The sequence below is a fragment of the Rhinopithecus bieti genome, unplaced genomic scaffold, assembly GCF_001698545.2.
Source record: "Rhinopithecus bieti isolate Rb0 unplaced genomic scaffold, ASM169854v2 scaffold_1295, whole genome shotgun sequence".
Taxonomy (NCBI): Eukaryota; Metazoa; Chordata; class Mammalia; order Primates; family Cercopithecidae; genus Rhinopithecus; species Rhinopithecus bieti.
The window spans coordinates 163709-174504 of record NW_016803880.1 but is presented as its reverse complement, the minus strand read 5'-3'; the positions used below and the strand labels follow the sequence as shown (position 1 = coordinate 174504).

General features: G+C 39.8%; 1 pseudogene; it reads right to left on the bottom strand.

The window, feature by feature from the left end:
* Positions 1-4443: 4443 nt before the first annotated feature.
* Positions 4444-5504, bottom strand: LOC108517822 (60S ribosomal protein L8-like; annotated as a pseudogene).
* Between the last annotated feature and the right edge of the window lie 5292 nt (positions 5505-10796).

Sequence of the window (10796 nt, the reverse complement as noted above, 5' to 3'; positions counted from 1 at the left end):
ATGGAAATAATTGCATACCTTTAACATTACTGTTAAAAATCTCTTAAATCCTTTAGAAGATAATAATATTGTTTTTGACACAGGGTCTCACTCCGTCACCCAGGCTGGAGTGCAGTGGTAAGATCACGGCTCACTGCAGCCTTGATCCTCTCTTCACCAGCAACCAACCAGGCCTAGATCTCCAAATTCTGAAATCCAGAAATGCTGTCCTTTCTCATCTCAGTATTCAGAAGGTGGCAAAAAGCACTCTCCTTTTCAATCTTCAACTCCCTACCCCCAATACAGAGTTTCATACTGGCCTTGACTAAACAGCAGCTCTTCTCTGCACTCAGCATCCAGAGCTGCCCAACTTACACTCAAGAGGGCTAATTAATACCTGTACCCTGGTGGTAAAATGTGTTGTCCTTAGGAATGTGAAAGCTTGGCTGCCCTCCTAAGAGAGGTGAGAGACACCTTTTATTCCATCCTGAAGAGATAATGGCCACAAAACAAGGTCTGATGTAGTTTCTCCATAGGCCACCCTGCTAGTTTAACCTCTCAGTTACTCTCTCTGTTTTATGTTTCCTCTTTAAATTCTGATTCGGGTATTTTGACGATCTGCTCAAATTGCTCTTAGCTCAAGTCATTCAGCTGGGCCAGGTTTGGTAGCAAATATGCTTGTGGAACACCCAATGCTAAAGACATGTCAAACAAACTGGGCATAAACGTAACATTAAATCCTACTTTTTTTTTTTCGGAATCTCCAACTCCCAAGTAATGTGTAGTTAAGGAGCACATTAAGTTTCATCTTAATAAAAACCTGCAAACCAAACAACAACTTTAAAGGTAAACTGATTAAACACAAGAATTTATATTCTCAAAAAATGAAGAACTTTATCTCTTCACTATGAGCTCCTAATAAGATAATAGAAAATTGCTTTATATTTTATATCTGAAGGTGTACCCTGGGTGATTTGTGTAATGTAAAAACAGAGACTGCCCTGAAAACACATTGAAGTTTCTCTGAGGATAGAAATTGATTTCAATTTTTCTCTTCTTTCTCTATATTTCCCAAACACCCCCCACCCCCCGCCACCCCGCCACAATTTAAGTGTCTAATTAGCTAGAGCATTTTGTTAGGTATAGCATTCCTTCAGAATGTACTCATATAAAATGTGAACATTGTCTATACTTTTGAATTGGTTGCAGTAAATCCAACCCTACGTTACTTTACAATTCTTGCAGTAAAATAATGGGATTAGAGAACTGTGCACTGGAATGAGCCTTATAGATCAAAAAACACTGAATTGGAATGTATTTTGCAGGCTATTGGATTCTAAATTGGATATAAGGAAAGTAAAGGAAAGAAATGAGATGATATAAGTAGGCCCCACAGGGAGAGAGGACTGTGCTTCCTAAGCTGAGATGGGAGATATGTGAGTTACACATGAGTCACTAAACTAAATACACATATAATTGGTTTACTTAAGGAAGAGGTCTAAGATACAGACCCTGAGCATAGTATTACAGAGATTGTATCACAGACACATGCCATCTGGGTTATTTGTCTGAGTACCTACAACCAAAGTATTCTCTAACAGAGATAATTAGAGGAAAAGACAGGACATTCTACACAATTATTAAGGAGAATGAAGCGGAACAAAGTACTCGTGAAAGGTTCATACTTCAGAAATAGACGGTTTTCTACGGTTTCCATAGAAGAATAAAATAAATGATAAACCATCAGCTTAGATTGCTCTTAGAAAGCAAAGAAAACAGTGTGATGATTCTGCAAGAGCCTAAAACAGAACTGCTATTTGACCCAGCAATCCCATTACTGGATATATACCCAGAGGAATATAAATCATTCTACCATAAAGACACATGCATGCAAATTCTCATTGCAGCACTATTCACAATAGCAAAGACATGGAATCAACCTAAATGGCCATTAAGGACAGATTGAATAAAGAAAATGTGGTACATATACACCACGGAATACTATGCAGCCATAAAAAATGATATCATATCTTTTGGGGGATCATGGATGGAGCTGGAGGCCTTTACCCTTAGCAAACTAACACAGGAAACTAAAATCAAATACCACATGTTCTTGCTTATAAGTGGGAGCTAAATGATGACAACTCATGGACACAAAGGGAACAACAAACACTGGGGTCTAGTTGAGGGTGGAGGGTGGGAGGAGGGAGAGAAACAGAAAAAATAACTGTTGGGTACTAGGCTTAGTAACTGGGAGATGAAATAATCTGTACAACAAACTCCCATGACATGAGTTTACCTGTATAACGAACCTGTGCACATACTACTGAACTTACAAAGCTTTTCTAAAAAAAGAAAGCAAACAGCAGCAAAATAACACTTGTAGTCCCTGAAGACTTGTGTGAGAAATAGATCATCAACTGATATATGCTGAATGAATTAAAAAACCCAAAGAAAAGTTTTCTGTGTTGTTTTTTAAAAAAGACTCTGTGTCTCTCCAATAATATATTTGAGGGAAGATTTGCATTTTGGAGGCCTTCATATTACAGAAATTCAACCCTTACATGTATTATTTTATGTCTATAAAATAATGACTGAACCAACATGAGAATCATAATAGTGTTTCCTTATTATCTTCTGTAACCAATTTTGGTCCTTAATGGGGATGATATGAAAATACATTATCAGTTATTATGCGCCTTTGTCTTGTTTACTTTGCAAACTTCTTGCAAACTTCTGATATAATATATGTGTGCAATAAATATTTGTTCATTGAGAAAGAAAGGCTATGGAAAAAAAGAGCAGGGAGAGATAAAAGTAAGGCTTTGAGTTATCAAAATGAAGTTGTCTAAAGCAAATTTTTTTGTTTCTGAGTTCTGGAAATACAGAAGAAAACACACAAATGAACAAGAAAACAATGAATAATTTCTGAAGTTTTCCAGTCTTAGGTTCCATCTGAGTATTATTTGTCCCATACAGAAAATCTCATTTTCCCTTCTTTTCCCTCTAATGCCCACCTACTTCTTCCAAATCAAATTAGTCTTTTTAAATCACGCTTAAGACACCACCATGAATAAGTTATGGTTGTTTTATAGAATTATTTATTGACTTTCAAGAAGATGATTCTACCTTATTAACTGCTAGGTTCTGCACCGAAAAATTGAGAGTCTGTTTTCTTTTTAAAAGGCAACTAATTTAACAAGGAAGGATTCACCAATCTCTTTCCTGTCATTTTCCAGAAAAAATTTTTGAATAATTTATTACCAGTTTCCTATTAGTAAATCAACACACAGCAAAAATAAACGGTTCCTTGTAGCTGGGGTTGTCCTTGTCAGTAGAAATAGATAACCAGGGCCTTTTACACTTGATGATAAATGTTTTTCCAAGTATTTTGATTAACTTTTTTTTTTTTTGAGATGGAGTTTTGCTCTTGTTGCCCAGGCTGGAGTGCAATGGCATGATCTTGGCTCACTGCAACCTCTGCCTCCTGGGTTCAAGTGATTCTCCTACCTCAGCTTCCTGAGTAGCTGGGAATACAGGCATGTGCCACTATACCCCGCTAATTTCGTATTTTTAGTAGAAATGGGGTTTCACCATGTTGGCCAGGCTGGTCTCAAACTCCTGACCTCACGTGATCCACCCACCTCTGCCTCCCACAGTGCTGGAATTACAGGTGTGAGCCACCATGCCCGGTCTTGATTAACTGCTTAAATAAAATCAAGTGTTTACTCACTTTACTCTCCCATGGATTCGGAACATTGGCAGAAGGTTAAAAGTATTGTTAGAAATTAATTGATCCCAGGCAGGAGTGGTGGCTCACGCCTGTACTTCCAGCACTTTGGGTGGCCAAGGCAGGCAGGTTCACTTGAAGTCAGGAGTTCAAGACCAGCCTGGCCAACATGGTAAAACCTCGTCTCTACCCAAAATACAAAAATTAACTGGGTGTGGTGCCAGGTGCCTGTAATCCCAGCTACTCTGGAGCTTGAAGCAGGAGAAATGTTTGAACCCAGGAGGTGGAGACTGCAGTCAACTGAGATGGCACCACTGCATTCCAGCCTGGGCGACAGTGAAACTCCATCTCAAAAAAACAAAAAGAAATTAATAGATCCCAGAGATCTCATCTAATATCCACAATGAAAGTTCAGGGTAGTCAAGATATAGGCCACACTTTTAGATGTCAGATATTGAATCAGATATGTCAATGTAGACATTATCCGCTCTATGGTAAGATACGTTGTATGCTGCTTGCTATGCCTACTGTAGGCGCTTAGTAAAGAGAGGGGGATGGAAATGTAAATACATGTAGAAATTCAATCTTAGATTGCAGGTTTCTCCTCAGGAAAAAAATACAAAAGACAGTTTTTCATGATTTAGCACTGATTAACACGATTCACAACTTCTTTCTTCTCTCTCTCTCTCTCTTTTTTGATGGCATAAGGACAAACTTTATTGAGCCCCTCAGCACTAGTTCTCTTTCTGCTGCCCGATCTTGGTTCCCGAGACTATCCAGTCTGGTGGACAGCAATGAGACTCACTTTGGCCAGTAGAGGCATCTCTGAGGATGGTGGAGGGCTTGCCGATGTGCTGGTGGCTGCCACCTCCAAAGTGATGCTCCACAGGGTTCATGTTCACACCCCACCCCATACTTGTGGCCAGCAGTTCCTCTTTGCCTTATATTTGTAGTGTGCCCGGCCAGCCTTCAAGATGGGTTTGTCAATTTGGCCACCTCCAGCCACCACACCAACCGCAGCTCTGTTGGCTGAGGAGGTAACCTTCTTGGAGCCAGAGGGTAGCTTTACACGGGTCTTCTTGGTCTCAGGGTTGTGGGAGATAACGCTGGCATAGTTCCCTGATGCCTGGGTCAGCTTGCCATGGTCTCTAGGCTTCTCCTCCAAGCAGCATATGATCGTACCCTCAGGCATGGTGCCCACAGAGAGAACATCGCCAATGTTGAGCTGGGCAGCATTTTACTATTTCATATTAAAATGAGGTTTAATATTTTATAATGATGGTGGTAGAATTTCAATTCATAATTTGAAAATGTAACAAGAATTTTTTTAAAGACTCTGTCTCTAAAGTCCTCTACAAAATGTGACCTCTTCCCGCAATCAACTGAGACTTGCAATGACAAGTCCCTCTCTTGTTGAATTTGATTGAGCCACCTTCCATTGTGATTTCCATGGAGACTCTGGGCTGGTGCTGATAGAGCATTTTTTTGTCATGGGGCAGGAAATGATCCTTTCAGAACATTTAGCAATAAAAGCAGTGCAAAAATAAATCGACGTCCCTGACCTTTCTCTCTCCCTATTTTTGGCACCAAACCTTTTGCTCCAAGTTGTCATTTTTCTACACATGCTGAGAATCACCTTCTTATTCTCCAAGTGTTCCTAAAACTTCTCCATAAATTTCTCAGTGGCATCTCCGTTTCTTTCTGTTTCCAGTTATGTCCCCATGGTTGGGTTTGAGACCGTTAGTATTGCGTATTAACTATTCATCTTCTGTCACCTTCCTACCTTACATTCCATTACTGGTACTAATTTAGCTGATTATTTTTTGTATTTCCAGTAAAAGTTTTGTTAAATGAAAATCCTTACACACGTATTCTGTGAATAGGTTCACACCATTATCTATAATAATAATAATACAGATTGAGTATCCCTAATCTGAAAATCCAAAATTCAAAATGTTTCAAAATCCAAAACTTTTAAAAAAATTTTTATTTTATTTTAGGTCCTGGGATACATGTGCAGAATGTGCAGGTCTGTTACATAGGTAAACGTGTACCATGGTGGTTTGCTACACCTATCCCAAAACTTTCTCAGCACTGACATAACATTAGAAGGAAATGCTCCTTGGAACATTTCGGATTTGGGATTTTCAAATTTGGGATGCTGAACTATTATAATGCAAATATTCCACGATCTGAACAAATCTGAAATCCAGAGTGCCTTTGGTCCCAAGCACTTTGGATGAGGGATACTCAACTCGTAATAACAGTAGTTGTGGTATTAGCTATCATTCACTAAGTAGCTACATTATTCCTGGTACATTTCTAAGCTCTTTAAAACATATGTATTATCTTATTTAGCCCTTACCATCACTTGATGGAGTTTTATTGCAATCCCTGTTTTACAGACGAGGAAACTGACGTGGAGACTCTAAAAGTAGCATCCCAGGCCACATGCTTGTAGGCCTACAGTTCAAACTCAGGAGCTTCTGCCTGAGACTTTATGCTTTACTACTCTATACTGCTCCTAGATGTGGGAGAGCTGACCCACAAGGTTTATATATTCTAAATTTTAGCAACGGATGTCAAATTAACCTCTAAATGGACTCTATAAATTTAACTCCCATTATGGTTAGTAATAGTTATAGTTAGGAAGTATGAATAAGACCTACTATTTGATAGCAAAACAGGTGACAATAGTCAATAATAATTTAATCATATATTTAAAAATAACTAAAAGAGTATAACAAGATTGTGTGTAAGGGGATGGATATCCTATTCTCCATGATGTGGTTATTAAGAATTGCATGACCGTATCAAAACATTTCATGTATCCCATAAATACATACACCTACTATGTAGCTACAAATATTAAAATTAAAATTAAAAAAATAAAATAAATTTAACTCCCAGAAATATTTAACAATAGTGATGCTTTCAGTCTTATTTTTATCTACCTACTAGATCAGGAAAACCAAAATCTCAGGTTTTAAAATGTGTATTCCTGGGTATCGAAGGCTGAAGGAATGAGGGTCATGATCAACTCGGTATACCACTGGAAGCTATATGAGTAAACAGCAAACTGTTTCTCATGAAAGCAGGATGTTGGCAAACTGACAAACTGTGTCTGCCGCCCAGAAGGAATGCTGAGGGCAGTCACGACCCAGGCACAAGTGTTTCTTGTGATTAGGCACATCTGAAGTCTGTTAGCAATAATGTGAACCTGTGATCAATTAAGCAGCTGACCAATTGTTACCGCCTCCTCTCTGCTCATTCTTTTTTTGTTTGTTTGAGACGGAGTCTCGCTCTGTCGCCCAGGCTGGAGTGCAGGGGCCGGATCTCAGCTCACTGCAAGCTCCGCCTCCCGGGTTCAAGCCATTCTCCTGCCTCAGCCTCCCGAGTAGCTGGGACTACAGGTGCCCACCACCACCCCCGGCTGATTTTTTGTATTTTTAGTAGAGATGGGGTTTCACAGGCAGGATGGTCTCGATCTCCTGACCTTGTGATCTACCTGCCTCGGCCTCCCAAAGTGCTGGGATTACAGGAGCGAGCCACCACGCCCGGCCCTTCCCTGCTCTTTCTACCCAATAAATAGGAAGGGCTGTAGAAGCTTAGGACGGCTGCCTTTGCTCACTAGGAGCAGGGAGCCCTTTTCTTCTTCCCCTGGCCCCTGCCTTTAAAACAGTTTCTTTTGTCTTAAGTTTTCACTTATACCTTAGTCCCCCTTCATTCAGTCTCGTAATGATGGTCTCAAGTAGTAACAGTAGTAACTGCTGTAGTGACAGTCTCAAGTAGTAACCGTGGCAGTCTGCCACACCTGGGGGCAAATTTTACCCATAAAAATACACTGAATTCTTCAGTGCATTAGTCTGAATTGTTGAAAGTTGGGAGTGAAAGAATACAGAGAGGTACTCTAGCCTCCTACTATATGATGGTAAAACCTGAGTATCTGAGGGTTAATATGACTTCCTTAAGTTTCCACATAGAAATACAAGGTTTGGGGAAAGCTCAGATGTTTTCTCTGTATCTTTTAAAATGCTATTTCTGCTCATCAGAAATAGCTCATCGCTGCCTCCTATAACCACTTCTTTAGCAATTACACTCACTTACAGTATTTCATGTTGATTATTTGATAGATGTACCAAAATACTACAATGGACTTTGAATGCTCATGCTAGAGGTCAAAGAAGGCACCTAGAAGGCAGGATGCAGGATAATAAGTCCTCTTTTCTAACCTGTGGTACTATTCTCATGAAAAATAAAATACCAAGAGAATAGAAAATGAAGGAAAACCCTATATATGGAATCAGCCCGTACGTTTCTGGCTACCCACCAAACATATTTATTTTAGCATTTGTTTATGATACAGACTTTGTGATTACAAAACCAGCCATGGATTATCCAAACCATAATGTGAAGATGAGTAACAGCACTGTGAAATTGGAATGCATCCCAGTATTAATTTTAGATAAAGGCCTATCACGCCATATGACAGACAAGTGATCGAGGTCTAGAGATGTTAAATTACTTGCCCAAAGTAACACTGCTAGTTAGTATCGAAACCAGAATTTGAATTTAAGTTTTCTAAACATGCATTTCCATAAAAGTAAGAATCGATCTACTCAACCTGTTCAACAAATGACTATTAAGGGATTATTAATTGACAGACAATAATCTAGCCATTGACGATTTGATGGCAAGACAGATATCTTGACTATTTCCCTGGCATTTATTACCAGTGGAGTTAGAGAATGTGGAGAATGACTCCCCCACCTCCAAGTCTCAGCTCTTGGTGTTCACATCCATGTGGTGGGAGCACCACTAGGAAAAAGTTTCTGACCTCCCTCTGTCCATTAGGTAGGTAGAGGGAGGTTTTCTTGTCTGATCAGTGGGCTTGGATGTGGAATTGGGCATTGCTTAATCAGCACCTCCTTTCCTTCCTATCAGGTAGCTTCTATTCTGCTCTACTTCTCTCCTAAGCATGATTAGGCCTCCAGTGGTCTAGCACTGTCTGTCTCTAGGTGAATGTCTTAGCCCATTTGGGCTGCTATAACAGAAGTACTATAAATTGAGTGGGTTATCAATAACAGAAGTGTATTTCTTATAGTTCTGGAGTCTGGAAAACAATCAAGGCACTGGCAGACCCAGTATCTGATGAGGGCCAGCTTCCTGGTTGAAGACTGCCAACTTCTCCGTATCTTCACATGGTGGAAGAGGCAAGGCAGTTCTCTCTGATTGTTTTATAAGAGCATTAATCCCATTCACAGATGGCTTCTCCCTCATGACCTAATTATCATCTCCTAAATGGTCCATCTCCTAATACCATCAAGTTAGGGGTTAGGATTTCAACATATGAATTTTGGAGAGAACATAAATATCCAGGCCATAGCAACAGATCAATCTATTTAATTCTGGAATTAATATCAGAACAACTCTTACCTTTAGATAGAGGCACCTATCTCTGTGAGAAGTAATTTCAGTAGTAAAAACAGCAGTTTACTCTTATTTGCTGACTATTTTGTTCTATTTTTCAGTTGGTTCAAAATTGCTGAGGGAAAGGAGTGTTACTTTTGGGATTGCAATCAAACCTAACACAAAAATTCAGATCAATTGTTAAGTAGCAAAAGTCTAAGGCCCTATGGAAACATGCAAGAGTGGTTTAGAAGATATGAAGGCTGTACTATCTAATTTTAGGTCATATAATTCTGATTTGCCATCTATATTTTATTTGTGTTATTAGTTTGCTTTTTGTTTTGTTTTGTTTTTTCAGGTGGAGTTTTGTTCTTGTTGCCCGAGCTAGAGTGCAGTGGCATGATCTTGGTTCACTGCAACCTTTGCCTCCCGGGTTCAAGTGATTCTCCTGCATCAGCCTCCCGAGTAGCTGAGATTACAAGCGCCCGCCACCACATCCGGCTAATTTTTTGTATTTTTAGTAGAGTCAGGGTTTCATCATATTGGCCAGGCTGGTGTCAAACTCCTGACCTCAAGTGATCCACCCTCCTCAGCCTCCCAAAGTGCTGGGATTACAGGCGTGAACCACTGTGCCCGACCTAGTTTGCTTTTAATAATGGGCCAGTCTTGCTTTTGAAATAGGCATCTTTTATACTGAAATGATATGATAATTCACTAGAAAGAGATTCATTATAATGTGTGCCTATTCTAAAACTCACCCAAGAGTTTCTTTGCTCGCGTAGATATAGGATAGTGACTCATTCCGTGGACCTTTGAGGCATAATTATAGCAAAAACCTAAAATATTTTCTTCTTTAAGAAAAAAAAAACAGTCTTCTGGTCAACTACATATTAAATGCACTTATGATTTTTATAGATGTAGTCTAAAATGGCAAATATATAGCATAAACTCTTAGAGCTAGCTCAGAAGAGCAAAGTCGGTCTGTGATGGTTACGAAGCTATGGTCTGTTTTAAACCTTACTTGTTATGTTCTGTCAACAGGGGGCACTAGAGAGTAACCGTCAGGCAGGAGGAAAAAGGAACTGTTCCTTCTTTGCCTTTCTGTATCTGTTAAGGTCACCCTGGCAATGGCAGTTGGTTCCAGTCTCCCCCTCCCACCTTCTGATTTGAAGAACTAGTCCCATTGAATTCCCACCAGAGAAATCAGCACACCCCAACAGCAGTGCCCCCTCCATAGAGGTCTGGCTCACAGTTCCACAGCATCCCCCTGTTCCATTATCTGAATTGCGTCTCTCTTCAGAGGTCAGAGTCTCACTCACCTAGAGCTTACTGGATTCTAAGCAACCCTGACTTCTTGCCTTTGTCCTGGATCCCACAGGTGAGGCTGCTTCCTGCAATTACTATCCCCATCATCTTGGCATTTCTAGTCCTCTAATATTTGTCTAACCAATTCTCTATATTAAATTGCCCTGGTTGCTGTTTTCCTGCATGGACTCTGAGCAGTTGCCCAATGCTAGGCATACCATATACACTTAGGAAAAGTTAAAATTCCAAATGGTCTTTCTCCAACCATTCTGGGTCCACAGCTAATACATAACATTCAATATCCAAATCAGTTCTAGAACACATCAGCATCATCCACTCATCAAATCAGTAGTCATGTGAACAGACTGGTGCT